This window comes from Rhinolophus sinicus, linkage group LG01 (assembly GCF_036562045.2).
Source record: "Rhinolophus sinicus isolate RSC01 linkage group LG01, ASM3656204v1, whole genome shotgun sequence".
NCBI lineage: Eukaryota > Metazoa > Chordata > Mammalia > Chiroptera > Rhinolophidae > Rhinolophus > Rhinolophus sinicus.
Window position 1 is genome coordinate 25,280,600 of NC_133751.1, and position 21,701 is coordinate 25,302,300.

The following is a 21,701-nucleotide window of genomic DNA, read 5'->3' on the forward strand; positions in this document are numbered from 1 at the left end:
AGTATTATTTTACATTCATTTCAGGTGTGCAGCATAGTGGTTAGACATGTATACAATTTATGCAGTGATCCCCCTGCACTAGCACCCACCTGGCACCATACACAGTTGTCGCAACATTATTGACTATATTCTTATCCTGTACTTTACATCCTCGTGACTATTTTGTAACTACTAATGTGTATTTCTAAATCCCTTCATCTTTTCACCCAGTTCCCCAACCCTCCTCCCCTCTGGCAACCATTAGTTTATTTTCATTTCAATTTGATATTTCAAAAGAAAATACTACATACAATTAACGAACAGCAGCCACTCTCCCCACATTCCAGCCCACTCACATTATTACTCTAACGTCCTCTTGAAGAATCTGTGGTGAGGCTGATATGCCAAGCCTGTGTTACAACTCCCCCACCCTGTTGGCATCTGGAGAGCTCCCAGACCCACAGCTGAGGAAAGCAGAACTTGGAGGCAAAGGAGAAACAAAGTCGCCCAGTTATGTTTCTTCATAATGTAAGGCTTTGTTTTGTGATACAGTTTGGATTCCTGGGTTGGGTTTGAGAAGTGATTTATAAATAGTTTAATATGAAACAAAACTAGAGAACAGCAAACAGTTTTTGTTAATAGGTCTTCCTACTGTAGAATTAAAAATTAATTCAAGATTGCTAAACTTTGGAAATGGCTTGAAATGATTTCAGATCAACTAATGCATTTCTAAGTGTTTCTGTGTGTGACTGGTATATATTACTAACTCAATGTTTTTAAAATAGAATTTTTTACAAACATTTTTAAAATCAGAATCAGTATTATTTTTTCTCCTCAATGATTTCTTCCTCTCTGGAAAACAGGAAACCTAATATCTGCCTTTTTCCTCTCTTGGTACATACCTGGTTTTCAAGGAGAAGCTCATTAGCAGGTAGCCCGAGTCGAATCCTGATTTTCTAACGGAAAAGGCTGACCTGAAGAACAGAGGATTAGCTCATTATTGGGCAGGTAGGCCCAGGGAATCCCAGAGAGTTTCCACAACAGCAAACCCTTCTCACCTTCACCATTCCCGTAGGTGAGCTGAGACTCAGCTTCCAGTAACAGCCGAGGAATACAGGCTGCTTCCAACTGGAGTCTGTTCTGATTAGGCTGGTATGAGTTCAGATGAGTTGTTGCGTGTGTCATCTTAATTGCTGAATATTGTAAGTTTTGCCCTCCATTGTGTCCCTGATTCCCTTTGGGGATGCCAATGATTTAAGAGGTGCTTAAGACTAAAGATGTAACCTCAGCTATGGAGGTTGGCTCAAGGCCTTGATACGTGAGGGAAATCTCAGTCAAAGCAGAGGGAATCTCAGACTTTGGCTAGGAATTCCAGGGCACGCATGCTCTCCTTGGTCTAGATGGTGTGACATGCAGTTGTAAGGGCTGGACACGCTGCAGTCACTTTGTCACCATGAGGAAAACCAGCCTGAGGAAGAAGCTGATGCATAGAGAAGGACAGAGCTGAGAGTATAATAGAAAATTATAGGTAGCATCCTGAACAAACCGCACCTGAAGCATACTGTACCTCTGAACTACATGAGCTGATATAGTCCCTTAAATGTAGCCAATTTGATGTGGACTTTTTGTAACTTGAAACAAAAATAACTCCATCTGCTCTAATAACTATGCATAGTATAAGATGGGTACTAGATTTATAGACGGAACAGGGGTTATGGGGCAGGTGAAAAAGGCGAAGGGCTTAAAAAATACAAACTGGTAGTTACAAAATAATCATGGGGATGAAAAGTAAAGCTTAGGAAATATAGCCAATAATATTGTGATAGTGTGATACAGTGTCAGATGGTTCCTGGACTTATCATGGGGATCACTTCTTTACGTGTATAATGTTGAGTGACTATGGTGTACACCTGAAACTTAGATAATATCGTATGCTAGCTATATTTTAATAAAAGCCTTTTAAAAATTAAATAAAAAAAAGAACTCCAACTGATAAATGAGGGATTTATCACTAGGTAGGTCTAGGGTACTGCTTTTACAAGTATTCTATGGATGTCCAAAGATTTAATTATAGTCAGGAAGCTACAATTTACTGAGTGTCTATTATTTCCCAGTTACTGCATATTATTATTAAATTTAATATCTAAAACAGTCCTGTGAGAAGAGGAATATTATTCCATTTATCAGACAGGCCAAATAAAGCTTAGAAAGGAGCATTTCTAAGACCAGCCAGCCAGATAATCAAACCAGAATTACAACCCAGGACTGCCAGACTAAAATGTTACATTATTCTCAGTATCCCACGCTATCCACGTCTCATGCTCTGCACTGCTGTCATTGACCAGATTGCAAAGGGCCTGGAATGACACCCTGATGAGTTTTAGAGGTCTTTATATTTTGGGGGGCGGGAGGAGACCACATCACAGCACAGACTCTTTTGAGAATCTGTTGAAATCTCTTGACACTCTTCTGAAAAAATATACTCAATGTTCATAAAATAACTCTTGAAGTATACCGTAGTGCCAGAGGTTTCACTGACCTCCCTGAAGATCGCACATTCGTCTCTTTATCCCCATACTCCAGGTTTGCGAACTCTAGTATATTCCTTGTAGAGCCAGAGACAATTTTCAGTTAAAGAGACGACATAATCGGATTTGCGTTCTGCAAACATAACCCTGGTAGTTTCCAGAGGACAGACCCGACGGGATCATGATTGCAGATAGGAAGCTGCTTTAGCAGTTTAGGGCAGAACTGCATCTGGGTGTCTAGAGGGCATGAGAGTGGAGTACCTCCCGGTGAGAGGGCAGAGGAATTGTGTAATGTGCAAAAAGTGATAAAGGATGTGACTTACAATTATGTTTTACGTGTCTACTATGCCTTGACTGATGTGAATAAAACAAGGTTGAGGGGCAGAGAAGCAAGAGAGATGTTTCAGGTATAAGAAGTGTTATCTGAGAAGATGGAAAATTATGAAAGAATATGGGCCAAGGGAAAGTTGAGGAGTATGTTTGTTTTTTTCTCAAGAGAGTATTTCAATTTTTATGCAATCTGCAATTCCCAGGTCATATTGGCCTGGGAGTAAAAATGGAAACAGAAGAGCAGAAACAAACAGTAATTTTCTGAGTCGACTTTCTCTATTATGCATATGCATGTGGGAGCAAATCTCGTTTTTTCTGCTGTAACTGCCGAGGTGACTCCTGGGAGCTGCAATGCTCTGCTCAGGAGGCAGCAGATCTCGCCTCCGATTCAGCTCTCTAAGGCTAGTCCATGTTCTGTTTTGTTCCATCCTGTCAGCACTTCTCAAGGACCACAAGGTGGTAAAAGACCCTCCTTTGTATCTCCTAAATAAATACCCAGGTGATTGATTTTAGTGGGGGAAAGGAGGTAAACTTCTAAAAAGTTACTTTGTATTATATGGTTGGCAGTCCTTTCACTAACCACCCTCTTTCCCACATCCCTCCCACTTTCCCTAGGAAAAGTAAAGACAGATACTCCATTGTTTCAAAATTGCCACATTCCATATATCTCTGATCTAGGAATTAGCTTGTATACCTCAAGTGTCTTTCCTTCAAATGTCTCCTGGTATCTCCTGCCAGTTGGCCAATGGAACACCATCCTAATAGGTTCTCTGGAAATCTCCACCAGGTGTAAACCCTAGAGGGAAAGCATTTTGTGCTTACCTCCTGTTATATCCTGAGGTAACACCATGATAAAAATATGAGATCCGGGAATATTGTTTGATGGTGTTACTTGATTGTTGACATAGACTTATGTTTTTGAAAATTCAATGTACAATGTATTTTTCAGCATTAACAGCATAGCAACAACAACCATTGAAAAGTTGTATTGATTTAATGTCTAGATGTTTGTCATATAAATAGTTCAACATCATCTCAAGAAACCAAATTATACACTGAAAATAGAAGCCCAAATTATCTTGGTTTATGCTGATATATGAGACAGTAAGTGAGAGACAGTAAGAAGACTGTGTTGGCTTTTTAGAGCCAGACCTCCCACCTGGATGGTTAACAGTATCCCGAGTTTGTGTGGTTTCACATGCCATGTTTGATGTTGCTAGAGTATGACAATGTATTCTGTTCGGAGTCTTCTTCCTGAGAGGACCCCACCACATTACTAATTTGCTTTGAGTAAAAGAAAAAAAAAGTAAAATGAAAATATAATCATGAAAAAAAAGGAAGTTTACAAAAAGCAAAATGTCATATTTAGAATTTGCCTCAAAATTTACACTTGGAATCGTCAGTTAATCCCTACCATTATCTTCCTCAAGATTTACAGATGCCAAACATTTTTAAATTTCACTACACACTGAGTGTCATGTACCAAAAGCAAGGATGGAGAGTCAGAAAACATTTTACAGAAACCTTGAAGCAGCTTGACAAAACAAGCAGAAAAGCAATAAGAAGCAATAGCATTACACAGACAGCCAAATGTGCTTGGAGTCAGTCAGCAATGGGGAAGAACTTTCTGGAGGAAATGCTTACAGCTAACTGGGAGTGTGATAGAGATTCAAACATGTCTAGCAACTAATGATGCAACCGCAAATCCTCCAATGTCCTTGACACACTCTACAAAGGGTCTTCAGCTGCTTCTCAGCCTTCTCCATTCCATTGGGCACACTTATCACAATCACTGTCGGTAAGGACATCTAGTAAGCAACACCACAGCAGCTATTGATACAGACTCTTTGAAAATCTCTGAATCTAATCATTCCCTGTAGTGACTTTGCAGATTCAGGGACAGAAGTAACTATTTCAAATCTTTAAAGGACAGATCTTGTTTTTCCAAGTTTATTGAGATGTAATTAACATATGACATTGTTTAAGGTGTAAGGTGTGATGTTTTGATCCACATATATATTGCAAAATGATTACCAAAATAAAGTTAGTTAACACATCCATCACCTCACAGTTACCTTTGTGTGTGTTTGTGTGTGTGTGTGTGTGTGTGTGTGTGTGGTGAGAACTTTTAAGATCTATTCTCTTAGCGCCTTCCAAGTATACAATACAGTGCCGTCAACGGCAGTCAGCATACTGCACATTAGGTTCCCCCCAGAACTTATTCATCTTATAACTGGAAATTTGTACCCTGTGACCACCTTCACCCATTTACCCCACCACCCCACTCCTGCACTGGCCACTACCACCAATCTACTTTCTGTTTCTATGAGTTCAGTTTCTTTAGATTCCACGTATAAGAGAGATCAAACAGTATTTGTCTTTCTCTGTCTCACTTGTTTCACTTAGCATAATGCCCTTCCATGTTGTCACAAATGGAAGGATGTCCATTTTATGGCTGAATAATATTCCCTTTTATATATATATATATATATATATATATATATATATATATACACACACACACATACATACGAGTATATATCTCACAACTTCTTCTTTGTCCATTCATCTATCAACAAACTCTTAGGTTGTTTTAATGTATTGGTTATTGTAAGTAATGCTGCAATGAACATGGGAATGATTTCATTTCCTTCAGTCATATAGTCCCTCATTGATTTAGACATTTGTTCCTTTATTTCAGTGATGATTATAGTTTTATGGATAGAGGTCTTGGACATAATTTGTGAGATTTATTCCTAGATATTCATGTTTTTATGCTCTTGTGAAAGTACTGTTTTTCAAATTTAAGTGTTTACTGCTGATATTAGAAATATAATTAATTTTTGTCGATATTGACTTTGTATCCATCAACCTTATAAAACATAACAATTTTACTAATTTAGTTATAGATTAGTATAAAATCACACCACCTGAATTCCAAACATTTATTTACTTATTTATTTAGTTACATATTTATTTGTTTACTTATTTATTTATTTTGCTTTATCATACTGATGACTTCCAATATAACATTGACTAATCCTGACTTCATTTCATGGATTTTTGTCAAGTTTCTTTCACTGGAATTCAAATTGAAGCCATTTGGGAAAGATGCTGTTTTTAAATTCTCTTTCTCCAAAAAAATTACAATTGAGCTACAATGGTTCTGATACTCACAGAATCATTTAGGGTTTCTGGGTCCAAGAAAATTATGCTTCCCTTTCCTAAATTCTTTTTCCATGTGGCTTTAAGATTTGTTCCTTACAGAGTTGGAATAGTTACTTCTATCCCTGAACTTGCAAAGTCAGCCTTCACTACTGAGAATGAAGGGGTCAGGAGGTCTTCAAAGAATCTGCATCAGTTACTGCTGCAGTGTTGTTTCTGGAGGATGTCCTTACCCACAGAGATTGCCAAATGTGTGCCCTGGAGATTTAACTGAGGAGCAGCTAAAGGTCTCCTATAGACGGTGCCAAAGCCATTTTCAGAATTGGGGCTGTACCATTTTAATTTATGTTTAGTGCTTTTTTAAAAATATTATTTTTTTATTATTAGTTTCCGGTGTACAAAACAACATAGTGAGTAGACATTTATATACCTCACAAAGTGATACCACAATAAATCTACTACCCATGTAACACTGTAGAGTTATTACAGTATTATTGACTGTATTCCCTATGCTGTACTTTATATCCTGTGACTATTATTATTATAATTATAGCTGACATTCAATATTATTTTATATTAGTTTCATGTGTACAGCATAGCGTTTAGACATTTACCAATTTATGAAGTGATCCCCAATGATAAGTCTAGTACCCATCTTACACTATACATAGTTTTTGCAATATTATTACTATATTCCCTATGCTTTACTTTACATCCCCATGACAATTTTGTAACTACCAAGTTGTACTTCTTAATCTCTTCAGTTTTCTCACCCAGTCCCCCAATTCCTTCCCATCTAACAACCATCAGTTTGTTCTCTGTACCTATGAGTCTTTTTTTGTTGTTGTTCATTTGTTTATTCTGTTCTTTATATTCCACTTATATGTGAAATTATATGGTATTTGTCTTTCTTAGTCTGACTTATTTCACTTAGCAAATACCCTCTAGGTCCATCCATGGTGTTGCAAATGATAAGATTTCATTCATTTTTACAGCAGAGTAATACTCCATTGTATGTATGTACCGCAAGTTCTTTATCCAATCGTCTATTGATGGACATTTTGGTCATTTCCATATCTTGGCTATTGTGAACAGTGCTGCACTAAGCATAGGAGTGTATATATCTTTTCAAATTAGTGTTTTAGATTTCATTAGATCAATACCCAGGAGTGGAATTTCTGGGTCATATGGTAGTTCTATTTTTATTTTTTTGAGGAACCTCCATACTGTTTTCCACAGTGACTGCAACGATTTGCAATCCCACCAATAGTGCTGAAGGGTTCCCTTTTCTCTACATCCTCACTAACACCAGTTGCTTGTTGATTTATTTATGATAGCCATTCTGACCTGAGTGACATGGTATCTTGTTGTGATTTTTAGTTGCATTTTCTAATGATTAGTGACATTGAGCATCTTATATGTCTGTTGTCCATCTGTAGGTCCTTTTTAGAGAAATGTCTGTTCAGGTCCTGTGCCCACTTTTTAATTGGATTGTTTGCTTTTTTGGTTTTGAGTTGTATTAATTTTTTATAAATTTTGGATATTAACCACTATCAAATGTATTATTGGCAAATATCTTCTTTCATTTAGTACAATGTCTTTTCATTTTGTTGATGGTTTCCTTTGCTGTGCATAAACTTTTTAGTTTGATGTAGTTAGTTCCATTTATTATTTTTTTCCTTTGTTTCCCTTGCCTGAGAGGATATATCAGTAAAAATATTACTAAGGGTAATATCTAAGAGTTTACTGCCTGTGTATTCTTCTCCGAGTTGTAGGGTTTTGGGTCTTACATTTAAGTCTTTAATTCATTTTTAGTTTATTTAATTCATATTTTAGTATATGGTATAAGAAGGTGGTCCAGTTTCATTTTTTTTGCATGTATCTGTCCAGTTTTTCCAACACCATTTATTGGATAGACTGTCTTTACCCCAATATATATTCTTGCTTCCTTTGTCATAAGTTTAATGCCCGTATAGGTGTACATTTATTTCTGGGCTCTCTATTCTGTTCCATTGATCTATGTGTCAGTTTTTATGCCAATGCCATGCTCTTTTGATTACTATGGTCTTGTAGTATAATTTGATGCAAGGGAGTGTGATGCTTCAAGCTTTGTTTTTTTTTCTCAGAATTGCCTTGACTATTCAGAGTCATTTTTGGTTCCATATAAATTTTAGGGTTATGTGTTCTAGTTCTGTGAAAAATGCCATTGGTATTTTGATAGGGATTGCATTGTATCTGTACACTGCTTTGGGTAGTATGGACATTTGAAGTATATTAATTCTTCCTATCCATGAGCATGGTATATGTTCTCCCTTCTTTAATTTATCTCTTCAATGTCTTATACTTATCTGAGTGAAGGTCTTTTACTTCTTTGGTTAAATTTATTCCTAGGTATTTTATTATTTTTTTGATGCAATTGTAAATGGGATTGTCTTCTTAATTTCTCTTTTTGATAGTTTGTTATCGATGTATAAAATGCAATCAATTTCTGAATATTAATTTTGTATCCTGCTACTTTGCTAAATTCATTTATCAGTTCTAACAGTTTTTTGGTGGAATCTTTGGGGTTCTCTATATATATAGTATCATGTTATCTGCAAATAATGACAGTTTTATTTCTTCCTTTCCCATTTGGCTGCTTTTTTTTTTTCTTATTTGATTACTCTGGCTAGGACTTCCAATGCTATGTTGAATAAAAGTGGTGAAAGTGGACATCCTTGTCTTGTTCCTGATCTTAAAGAGAATGCTTTTTAGCTTTTCCCCATTAAGTTTGATATAAGCTGTGGGTTTGTCATATATAGACTCTATTATGTTGAGATATATTCCCTCTATTATCACTTTTCTGAAAATTTTTATCATAAATGGATGCTGGATTTTGTCTGATGCTTTTTCTGTATCTACTGAAATGACCATATTTATTTTTTTATATGGTATGTCATGTTAATTGATTTGCAGATATTGAACCAACCTTACATACCAGGAATAAATCCCACGTGATCATGGTGTATGATCTTTTAATGTATTACTGAATTCGGTTTGCTAATATTTTCTTGAGGATTTTTGCATCTGTGTTCATTAGGAATATCAGCCTATAGTTTTCTTTTTTTGTAATGTCTTTGACTGGTTTTGGAATCAGCATAACGGTGGCCTCATAAAATGAGCTTGAGAGCCTTCCCTCCTTTAGAATGTTTTGGAATAAGTGGTTTAAGAAGAATAGGTGTTAATTCTTTTTCAAATGTTTGTTAAAATTCACCTGTGAAGCCTTCTGGTCCAGGACTGTTGTTTGTTGGGAGTTTGTTGATTACTGATTCGATTTCATTAGTACTAATTTGTTGCGTCAGATTTTCTGTTTCTTCTTGATTTAGCATTGGAAGATTGTATATTTCTAGGAATTTATCCATTTCTTCCACATCGCCCAATTTGTTGGTATATAGATGCTTATAGTATTTTCTTAATTTTTTTTGTATTTCTGTGTTGTCTGTTGTCACTTCTCTTCTTTCATTTCTAATTTTATATATTTGGCTCCTCTGTTTTTTCTTGATGAGTTGGTTAAAGGTTTGTCAATTTTGTTTCTCTTCAAAAAAAAACAAGCTCTTTGTTTCATTGATCTTTTGTTTTTTGTTTCATTTTTTCAGCCTCCATTTGTTTATTTCCACTCTGATTTTTATTATTTCCTTCCTTGTACTTACTTTGGGCTTTGTTTGCTGTTCTTTCTCCAGTTCTCTTAGGTGAAAAGATAGATTCTTTATTTGAGATTTTTCTTGTTTCTTGAGGCCTCCATTCCTATGAATTTCCTTCATAGGACTGTTTTCACTGTACCCCATAGATTTTATGTCATTGTGTTTTCATTTTCATTTTTCCCAAGGTATCTTTTTTATTTCTTCCTTGATCCCATTGTTGACTCATTCATTATTTAGTAGCATGTTATTTAACCTCCATGTGTTTCTGTTTTTCAGGGTTTTTTTTTGTTTCGTTTTGTTTTGTTTTTTGTTTTTTGTTTTTTTGTAATTGAGTTTTACTTTCATACCAGGTGATCAGAGAAGATGTTTAATTTAATTTCAATCTTCTTAAATTTCTTGAGACTTTTTTGTGGCCTAACATGTGAGCTGTCTTGGAAAATGTTCCATGTACACTTGAAATGGATGTATATTCTGCTGCTTTGGGATGAAATCCTCTAAAAATATCAATGAAATCCATCTACTGTAGTGTATAGTGTGTCATTTAAGGCTGCTGTTTCCTTCTTTTTTTTTGCTGTTTCCTTCTTGATTGTCTGCCTGGAAGATCTGTCCATTGGTGTCAGTGGATTGTTAAAGTCCCCTACGATGATTGTTTTACTGTTAATTTCTGCCTTTATGTTGGTCAATATTTGTTTTATGTATTTAGATGTGCCTATGTTGGGTGAATACATGTTTACTAGGGTTATGTGTTCTTGTTGGATTGATCCCTTTCTCATTATGTAATGTCCTTCTTTGTCTCTTATTATAGTCTTCATTTCAAAGTCTATTTAGTTTGACATAAATATTGCTACCCCATATTTTTTTCTCATTTCCATTTGCATGAAATATATTTTTCTACCCCTTTACTTTTAGTTTATGTTTGTCTTTTGATCTGGGGTGCATCTCTTGTAGACAGCAAATTCATGGGTATTATTTTCTTATCCTCTCAGCTATCATATGTCTTTTGATTGGAGCATTTAAGTCATTTACATTTAAAGTGGTTATTGGTAGGTGTATAGGTGTTGCCACTTTATTATTCATATTCTTGATCTTCTTTTGTTTGTTTGTTTTCTCTATTCTTCTTAATGAAATCCTTTTAACATTTCTTGTAGCATTGCCTTGGTGGTAATGAATTCCTTTAGCTTTTTCCTGTCTGGGAAGCTCTTTATCTCTCCTTCAGTTTTAAATGATAGCCTTGCTGGGTTGAGTAGTCTTGGTTATAGGCTCTTGTTTTTCATCATTGAATATTTCCTGCCATTCCCTTCTGGCCTGCAAAGTTTCTGTTGAGAAATCAGCTGATAGTCTTATGGGAGCTCCCTGGTAAGTAACTAATTGTCTTTTTTTTTGCTGCTTTTCGGATTCGCTCTTTGTATTTAACCTTTGCCATTTTAATTATAATGTGTCTTGGTGTGGGCCTCTTTGAGTTTATCTTTTTTGGGACACTCTGTACTTCCTGGACTTGTATGTCTATTTCCTTCACCGGGTTAGGGAAGTTTTCAGTCATTATTTCTTCAAATAGGTTCTTGATCCTTTGCTCTCTTTCTTCTCCTTATAGTACTCCTATGATGTGAATGTTGTTAAGCTTGATGTTGTCCCAAGGTCCTTTAAACTATCATTTTTTTTTAATTCTTCTTCTTTTTATTGTTTCAATCAGTGTTTTCTGCTAGCTTGTCTTCTAAATCACTGATTCAGTCCTCTGCTTTATCTAATCCTCTGTTGATTCCTTCTAGTGTATTCTTCATTTCAGTTATTGTATTCTTTATTTCTGACTAGTTCTTTTTTATGGTTTCTATGTCCTTTTTTATACTTACTAACTCTTTGTTGAAGTTCTTGCTAAGTTCCTGAAGCATTCTTATAATCAGTGTTTTAAACTCTCTCTGTGGTAGGTCAGTTGCCTCCATTTCATTTAGTTCTTTTTTTGGAGTTTTCACCTGTTCTTTTATTTGGGACATATTATTTGTTTCCTTATTCTGGTTGCCTCTCTGTGTTTGCTTTTATGTATTAGGTAGATCTCCTATGTCTCTCAGTCATTGCTGGGTGGCCTTATGTAGTATGTATCCTGTGTGGTCCTTTGGCACATTACCTGTGTCTGTCTGATTAAATAGTCTGCCTAATTACCTGTACATGTGTTCCAGTAGTGTCCCTTGTGTTTCTTGTGTGTGTTCTCCTGTTGAGTTGAGTCTTGATTGCTTTTGGCATGTCAGTGAGTGGGATTGACTCTCAGGCTGACTGGCTATGCCCACAGTGTATGAGCTGCTGTATGGGGACTGATCCCCCCAGAGATAGATTTGCTCAGCAAGCTCTTGTGCCCTTTGAGACCACCCTTTGGGTATAGGTGTGCCACATGTGGGGCTAATCAGGTAGTGCTCTCGTGTGTTCTGAAGGTGACCTCTGGGTGTGTTGTTTCTGGTGTCTCATGCCATGCATGCCAATTTCAGCTTTGCTTACTGGCCCAGGGCTACCTCATGGGAACCTCAAAGCTGTGTGTAGTTGGTTGCTTCCTGTGCTATACCTGGAGATGTGTCACAGTGACCTCACTGTGAACTGAGGTCAGCTGCAACTACTGTTGGGCCTGGGGCAGCTTAGCAAAAGGCCCAGGGCTTTCCTAGGGCTCTTTGCACCTGCCTGCTCCCTGTAAGGCTCCACCAAAAGGACCTCCTAGGCGTGCGGAGTGGGCTGGTTGACCAGTGTTGAGAGTACCTCTGGTGATGCATCACTAGCTGGCCAGGGCACTGTCCCAAGGAATCACAGAGCATGGCCCATGGCCCAAAGTTAATACAAATTTAATTCTTCTGCCAGTGATAATTTTGTTATCCTTCTGCAAAATGCCCAGAGAACACTGTGGCCAGCCACCACTCACCTTGGGCCCACAAATCCCAGAGAGCCTTCCAAGAGAGACAGCAGTGTCAGCTGTAGCTGACTATCTGCCACCAAAACTTTTCTAGGCCACCGTGGGCCATTGGCTGCTGTAAAAGGCTTACACAGCTTGTGGGGCAGGACCGGCTGCCCAGGAGCTCAGACTGCCCTGGGCGATACAACACTAGCTGAGTGGGGCAAGATCCAGGATGTCACTAATGTGCAATGCAGATTTTACCAGACCAATGTGGTTTCAGATTTGGTCTTTTAGGAGAGGGTTCAACATAGGAAAGATGGTGCCCTCCTATTAGCTATATGTTAGGCAGGCTCCACACAAGGTCTATGGCAGCTGTCCTTCCAGCTTTTGTCCCAAGCCACACAACTCAGTGTTTCCCCATATGTCTCTGGCACCTCTCAAGTTGCTGCCCCTCCACTAGAAACCAGGTGAGTGTTTGCAAGCGAGTGAGTCTGTTCAAGTGCCCTTTAAGAGGGCATCTGGATTTCCCGCAGACTTCCATCTCACCACAATTAACAGATAGAGTCCTCACTGATTTTCACTGCCAAATATTGTGGGGATTCCTCTTCCCGGCACAGAACCCCTGGGCTGGGGAGCACAGTGTGGGGCTGGGACCCCTCCCTCTTCGGGGGGACCTCCACCACTGAGGTATCCCTCTCGATACTCAACTACTACTGTGGGTTTGGGGTCAGCCCATTTCACAACCCTGCCCCTCCTACCTGTCTCAAGGTGGTCTCTTCTTTATATCCTTAGCTATAGGGGTTCTGTTCAACTAGTCTTCAGATGATTTTTGATGTTGATTGTTTTATAATTTAGTTGTAATTTCAATGTGGTCCTGGGAGGTCACAGGCATAATGTTTACCTATTGCACCATCTTGGACCTTCTCTCCATGTTCAGCACTTTTTCTATGTTATTTAAGAAATCGTTTCTTGCTCTAAGTTTAAGGTCATGAAGATGTCCTCCTATATTATCTTCTAAAGGCTTTATTGTTTTAACATTCACATCTAGGGAAATAATTCACCTGGAATTGATATTTTGGTTTGAGGTAGGAGTAAAGTCTCAAGTTTTCCAATAAAGATATTTACTGACCCAGTAGTTTTATTGCAAAGACTATCCATTTCTCATTGGTTTGCAGTGTCAGTGTTGTTACTTATCAAGTGTCTGTATACACGTTGGTGCTTTTTGGGCTCCTTATTCTATATTGATATATATTAGTCAATCCTTGAACCAATACCTAATTGTTTTAATTAATGTTGCTTTTAGTAAGTCAATGCACAGTAATATAAGTCTGGAAATGGTCTGGAAGACAGGTTCTCTATGCTGCAGGATTCCAGACCCTGCCTTGGGACTCGGTCCTGGTTTGGATGTGGTGGGGAGATTGGTGAGTAGAGGGCACAGACACCTTCCTTAGAGAGCCATCAATATCTCCGCTTTCTTTGCTTCTCTGACTCATTTTCCTTCCCAGCCAAGAGACAATTAATCTAGTCTGCAGAATAGAAAGCCCGTGCCCTTTGACTAATGATATATCTTTTCAAATCTCTTTTTTATGTCCTGAGTTCTTCCCTATACTCTCTTGAGAGATAGACTGTTGAAATCGAAAAGCCTTAAGATTTACTTCTGCTTTTTATTGCATCATCTCTTTCCTGAGGTAATGAGTTATGACTGAATTAATATCAGAGCAAACATTATAAGAAAATGTTGAGGAAACAACTTTAAATCATATGTCAAAATATCACCCTACCTAATTTGTCTAGAGTTCAGAAGATAAATATGGGTCAAAGATAAGCATCCACAAGTCATGAGCAAACTGAAGATAAGTTAGAGGAAATGTTAGGAAAAGGCTTATTGTAAATAACAAACTAAAATTAATTGAGTCACTTTATCTGAAAGTTCATTAACTATAACTTGCTCATCACTGGTCCAAGCAAGTTTTCGATCAGGGCAAATTAAAATAGCTATGTCATAGCTGTCTTCAGCGAACTAAATACACTGCTTATATTTGGTTATTTTGGAACTCCCTTGAGCTTAAATTAGTGGAGACTACAAGTGGTTTTAGTGTGAACACTTGGTGATTTCCTATTTAGAGTTCCTGTTATAATCAAATTGGCCAAGATTGACAATATACATTGTTTTAAAATGTCGTTTAAATAAATAAAAAATGAAAAAAATTAATAAGAAAAACACACTCTTTTATATAATATATATTCCCATGCAAGGTATGTACAATAAAATTAATAGTTTTTATAGTTTTATAATTTTTTAAATAATTCATTTTAAATAAGTTTATAAAAATTATTTTATGAAAGAATTTCTTAGAAACTAACAAGCCTAGGGAATTCCTATTAATTTGCCATTTTCCTCCATTAGTAACCATTAAAAGCACTTTGTGATGCTTTCTAGGCTATTAATCCCTGTCATAGACAGAACTACGTAGCACCATCTTTATGCTGGTATCTCCATTGTCTGTATTTTTTCTCTTAGAATTTGGATTATAGATCCAAATACTTAACCAAATGTCCTTGATTGACCATTTACTAAGGTGCCCAAGATCTGAATGTCATTCTTGAGTTCTCTCTTTCCCTACCCCTCACATCTAATAAATTACCAAATCATCTTGATTTATTCCCAGAAATTCTTAAATCTCTTCATTGCTTCATTACCTACTATACCACCTTGGGCCAGGTTTTTATTATCAAGGGCCTGAAAAATTGCAAAAGATATCCCTGCTTCCACTCTTATCATCCTCTAATCTGTTATGCAGGTGGTAGCCAGCAAGGCCTTTCTAAATTGCAAATCTGACCACTTTGATCTCATGCTTTCAAATTTTTAATTATATCGCATTGCATTCCATTGTTGAAACACCAGCCGCCTTTTCAGGCCATCCACAGCAGAACTATGTATTCTTTATGAATTTCTCTTTGTAGAATCAATTGTGATTTGATTTTTTCTCTCCTTCTCTATAGGAGAAGAAACTGTTTTTCCTGTTTATTTTTATATCCCCAATGCCTAGGGCATAAACTCAAATAAATTTTTGTTAAGTTAATAACAAACTCTATGTCAACTATAACGGAAAAATAAATTTTAAAAAATGCATAAAATATGTATTAAAAAATAGACTGAACAAATACTTTGGGTTTTACATGGTCAGTGCTTGTGGAGTCAGAAGGTGATTTTTCCCCCTTGGTACAGTAACTACAGTTAAAGTATGTTGTCACGAGTGGATAATAATTCACTCAGTGAACCTGACCTTCAATGATTAACTAAGAAAATGAATCAAGACTTAAATACAGCAATTTATATAATAAGATATAGATAACAACTTTCCTAAAATTAGTTATATAAATCAGAAATTCTTCACTATTATCAATAAATTAGCACAGAGTGACCCTAATCTTGAGTCACCCTGGTCTTCCTGAAGCTTGTCCACCTCACTGATTCCAGATATTTACTATGAACTTTAACTCTTATCAAAAAGCCTTTGGGTGACAAAAGCCCTTTTACTAACACTTACTGTCTAGTCTCTTCCTAACTCCACCATAAAGAGAAGCCATATATTTTTTTTTTTTTTTACTCACAAGAGTGAAAGAGATCATAGTCCAATCAGAAGCAACATGAATATTTGTAATTGTGTGTCTTTTACTAAGAGTATAGTTTATATCTATCTGGACACTTGTCTGTCTTTACCTTCTGGTGGAAAAAACAACTGCTTTAAGCTTTTTCTTCTGTCTTCAAATCACTAGCTTAGCTGAGTCATATAAAATAACTTTGTGTTGTCTGTTTCCTCAGCGGCCATCATTAGTAGAACCATGTGCTTTTCTTTCTTCAGATACAAATCTTCTTTGAGAACTGGGAAATACCTGTCCAATATCCTTCAGAGTAATCATTTTGAAAATATATCAAAAGGGCAAAAAACTTGTTTAATGACATAGATGTAAAGCAATTTCTTCATAAGCAGTCATTCCAGAATCTCAGTTCTCAGTGAGGTAAATTTCCACCCTCAAAACTGCAGTATCAGCTCCACTTTAAATACAAATACACTTATAAAGACACCTGAACATAAGTCTTGATGAAGAACTGGGACCTCTATTACCTTGAAAATCCCGCTATGACTATTGTGGCCCCATGGGGCTTGCAGTAATAGATCCTCTTCATAAATTAGTCTTGAATAACTAAAATGTTATCACTATAAATACCACTATGCAGAAATGCACATCCAGTTTTTAAAAACAAATCTATAACTTTTTTTTTTTTTGGGGGGGGGGAATATAGGTCACATCCTCCAGGGGGAAAAAAAGAAAAAAGAAACAAAAATGGGGGGGAAAAAAGGCAAGGGAGGAAGAAAGAAAGCCAAATGAGCAAGCCACAGAGATTCTTCAGATAAAAAGGGAAGAGTAGAGGTCAAAGAAGTGAATGATTGGGGGGGGACCCACCTGGAGGGGAGGAAACTGAAGAGGAGCCAGCCAGAGAGAGACTGGAGAGGAGGGAAAAGAGGCAGAATGACAGGCTGATTCGTGAGAGCAGGTGCCACCTGCCAGGCCCACTGCTTTAGTTCTTTTTCAGCCCTTTTCCTGCTCTGCATTCTGCCCTCTGGTTTCTATTTACATTCAGTCACTTCCTTGATCCACAGTTTTCATCCTGGATGTAACTTTTTTTCTGTTATCAGCATCTGTTTTGCTTCAGATGATGCTTCCTCATGTCCTTGAAGCATTTCCTGAGGTACAGCTCCAACTGTTTCAATTCCAGGTGTCATCAGTGCTAACCATTAATCAAACACGTACATTCTTGTCACCCACAGAGGACTAGGCTGTTTGTTTATAGTTCTGTCTAGAAGAATCCACCATAAAAACAAGGGAGAGCTTTAATTGCTCCCAAAATGTTTAATCATACCTTGCACATTCCACAGAATAGAAAATCATTTCTAAATAAAAGAGAATAAAATATGATCACAAATTCCTTTATCTGTGTAAATAACCTGTATAAAAACCCTAGAGCATTTGCAAATCTTCAAAGAGATTGAATGATTTACCTTAGAAATTGGGCATGTTTTCAAAGCACTTCTATTCACTTTCCATTTTCATAATTGACTTCATATTGCTTGGCAATCTAGTTATAGTTTATGACTTTCTTGCTCTCTATATATACCTGTGTGCCTGTCTCTTCTTCATATATCAGCAGCTAATTGTAAGAGTAAGGTTTTTTATTGTCACATGTATAACCAGAAAGCTATGAACGACACATTTGGACAGCAGCTGTTCTATCATTGTATGGCAAGACCAAGATATCCAGTGAACTATCATGATAGAAACAGTTATTTTGTTTACAATATGTTAAGTGATAGGTCTGTTTATTTTAACACTGTTTTAGATGTCTTGGTGGCTGTACTTACTAAAGCTAGGCATTTTCAAAACAAAGACTATCCCTGAACCATCTTAGTATCCCATAATATGCCTATTACAAAATAGGGCTTTACATCCCATTGGTGAGTAATTAAAATTTATTGAACGAAAATACATTTTACCAAGAACCAGAAAACAGAACATTAATGAGACTGAAACCCTACATTAAATGCTTGCTTTAGTATTTGGTCCAGAGTAATTTTTCACAAATAGAGCAGTTCATAAATTGAGAAGAAACTAATACTATTGAAAGCATTAACTAAAATATTCCCTTAAAAAAGAAAATGTGCAATTGATTTTTCTCCACTTGCTAAAAACACAAATCTGTACCAAAAGGCTTTTGAGATATGAGTATATTGGGTTTTCTTTGGAGCACAGAAAGGTAATAGAAACTTTCTGTTCAGGAGTTTTAAAAACAGTATTCTGAAGTGTGTATTTGTCACTCATATTGAATCTTTACTCAGGTTACTTATAAATTGTTTATTTTTTTATAGGTGGAAAAAATGAAACAAAAATAATAAATCACACAGATAAATGATTGATGAGGCTCTCCAATACCAAATGGTTTGAGAAATTCAGCAATAAATGCTTCTTAGCCTTACTTCTATAACACAGCAAACTCATAGTTCTCTCCTACTATGAACATATCAACATTCTAATAATATAAAACAGACCTTCTTACTTAGAATTGAGAAGAGTTTTATATATATATATATGTAGGTATATTTGGTTTCAGAATCAGTAAATTAGTTATCAGTATATCAGCACCATGTATGAGGAGGTAGAATTTCAGAAGAGGCAAGGTAGCAACTTAGATGGTCACCTGTGTTCAGTCAATATATGATTCATCAGTAATGCATCTTTTTATTCACAACTATGAATGGTTGAACATCATATCAAACTCAGCTACAAATCTACCTTTCTGTTTGTTTAGGTCATATCTAATGATGCTTGGGCTCCACCAGCTAATGATGGTGTTGCTGAAAGCATCTGTTGTTTTATCTTCCCTAGGTAAAAAGACTTTCTCTGATATCTACAAAGGAAATACTTCTTTTTTTCTTTAATTTCAGATATACAAAACATAGTGATTAGACATTTATATTGTGATAACCACAATAAGTCTATTACCCATCTGGCACTGTACCCAGTTATTACAATAATATTGACTGTATTCCCTATGATGTACTTTATATCCCTGTGACTATTTTTTTTTATTATAATTGGTATCCAATTCTTATCACTGTCCATCAGCATTTTGAATGTTGATTTGATATGTGCTAAATGTTCGTTATTACCAGAATGGAATTATTAAGGAATTTCTTTTTGTTGCAAGTGGATGTATATAGTAAGATGGTAAGTATGAACACAACAGTGAGTTTCAAGTAAAGAGTAAGTTGGGTTACATTGAAGATGATCATTTTTACATTGTGATTTAAAACTCTTACTCTTCTGGAACTTGTCCAAATAGGAATATTTTTATTTAGTTTGCATTAAAATTATTGGGTGACATTGATTAGTAAAATTATATAGGTTTCAAGTGTACAATTCTATAATATATCATCTATATATTGCATTGTGTGTTCACCACCCAGAGTCAGTTCTTCATTACCATGAATTTGACCCCCTTTACCAACTTCTACCTCCCCCTTTTCCTTCTGATAACCACTAAACTGTTGTCTGTGTCTCTGAGTTTTTGCTTGTTTGTTTGTCTTATTTGTTTGTTGCTTTCAGCTTTATATTCCACATATGAGTTAAATCATATGGTTCTCGACTTTTTCTGTCTGACTTATTTCGCTTAGCATGATAATCTCAAGATCCATCCATGTTGTCGCAGATGGCAGTATTTCATCTTTTCTTATGGCTGAGTAATATTCTATTGTGTGTGTGTGTGTGTGTGTGTATGTGTGTATATATATATATATATATATATATATATATATATATATATGTCATATCTTCTTTATGCAATCATCTATTGAAGGACACTTTGGTTGTTTCCATGTTTTGGCCACCACAAATGATGTTGAAATGAACATAGGAGTACATATGTCTTTACTGATAAGTGTTTTCAGTTTTTTTGGTAGATACCCAGAAGAGGAATTGCTGGGTCATATGGCAATGCTAATCTTAAATTTTGAGGAACCTCTATACTGTTTTCCACAGTAGTTGTACCAATTTTCATTCCCACCAGCAGTGTATGAGGATTCCTTTTTCTCCACAGGCCCTATGGTACAATACTGTTTTACTTGTCTTGTTGATGATGGCCATTCTAACTGATGTGAGGTGATATCTCATTGTGGTTTTCATTTGCATTTCTTTAACAGCTAGTGAAGTTGAGCATTCTTTCATATGTCTGTTGGCCATTTGTGTGTCTTCTCCCACGAAGCGTCTGTTCAGGTCCCCTGCCCATTTTTAATTAGATTATTTGCTTTTTTGTTGTTGAGTTGTACAAGTACTTTATATATTTTGGATATTAGCCCCTTATCAGAGGCATTGTTTACAAATTCTTTCTCCCATTCAATTGTTTGCCTCTTTGTTATGTTGATGGTTTCTTTTGCTGTGCTGAAGCTTTTTTGTTTGGTATAGTCGCATTCATTTATTTTTGCTTTTACTTCCCTTGTCTTTGAAGTCAATTCATAAAATCCTCCCTGAACCCAAGGTCCATAAGTTTAGCATCTATGCTTTCTTCTATGCAGTTTATTGTTTCAGGTGTTTTGTTTAGGTCTTTGATCCCTTTTGAGTTAATTTTGGTGTGTGGTAAAAGAAAATAGTTTAGTTTCATTCTTTTGCATGTGTCTTTCCAATTTTCCCAGCACCATTTATTGAAGAGGCTTTCTTTTCTCCATTGTATGTTTTTGGCTCCTTTATCGAAAGTTACCTGCCCATATGTAAGTGGGTCTATTTCTGTGTTCTCAATTCTGTTCCACTGCCCTGTGTGTCTGTTTTTATGCCAATCCCATGCTTTTTTGAGAAATATTATTAAACAGATTTTCTTCTTTTTTTTTAAATATATTCTATTATGATACTATTTATGATGAGGACCAAAATCAAAGTTTTATTAATCATAAGATAACTGTATTTTTCCTATCATTTTATCTTGGGATATATTTTAATTTTGTAATTAAAACTTTTAAGTGTAGTCCATTTTAGTGAGAATGTTCTTGTCTAGAGGAGCAATTTCATAAAGATCTATCTACAGCAGTTTTTCTGACCTTTTGTGATCTAAAGCACTAGTTGGCAAACTTTGTAAGGCTGACTTATACTTATGTGCAACAGCTTACTCACTAAGAATAGTTTTTCCATTTTTAAAGGATTTTGAAGAAAACAATAATGTGCAACTAATGTTTTCATAAGTGGCCCACAAAGCCTGAAATATTTACTGTCTGATCCTTCACACACACACACACACACACACACAAGAAAAAGAAAGAAAAAATATTTGCCAACCCCTGATCTGCAGATAACCACCACTTTTCAGATAATGATAAAAATATATCTCCACATCTGTCTTAGAGACACAGTATCTCAATGTTAGGAGTACTTGACTGTTACTTATCAGTCAGATGCATAATCCTCCACAACTGGCCAGATTCTATTCCAGTTACTGGTTATATCGCTGATACAATTTAAAACAAGATGAAAGCTGAAATTCTTAAACCATGAAGTATCATCACTGAAATCTTCCAGTTGACAAAGAAGTAGATTACATATAAC

At 36.1% G+C, this 21,701-nt stretch overlaps 1 long non-coding RNA gene across 1 annotated transcript in view; it reads left to right on the top strand.

The window, feature by feature from the left end:
- The first annotated feature begins 344 nt into the window (after positions 1 to 344).
- The window catches only part of LOC141570486 (uncharacterized), a 76,456-nt gene continuing 55,099 nt past the window's right edge, over positions 345 to 21,701 (top strand). Inside the window, exon 1 of the long non-coding RNA XR_012494450.1 lies at positions 345 to 507. This is a non-coding gene — a long non-coding RNA (uncharacterized LOC141570486). The remainder of the gene's footprint in view (positions 508 to 21,701) is intronic.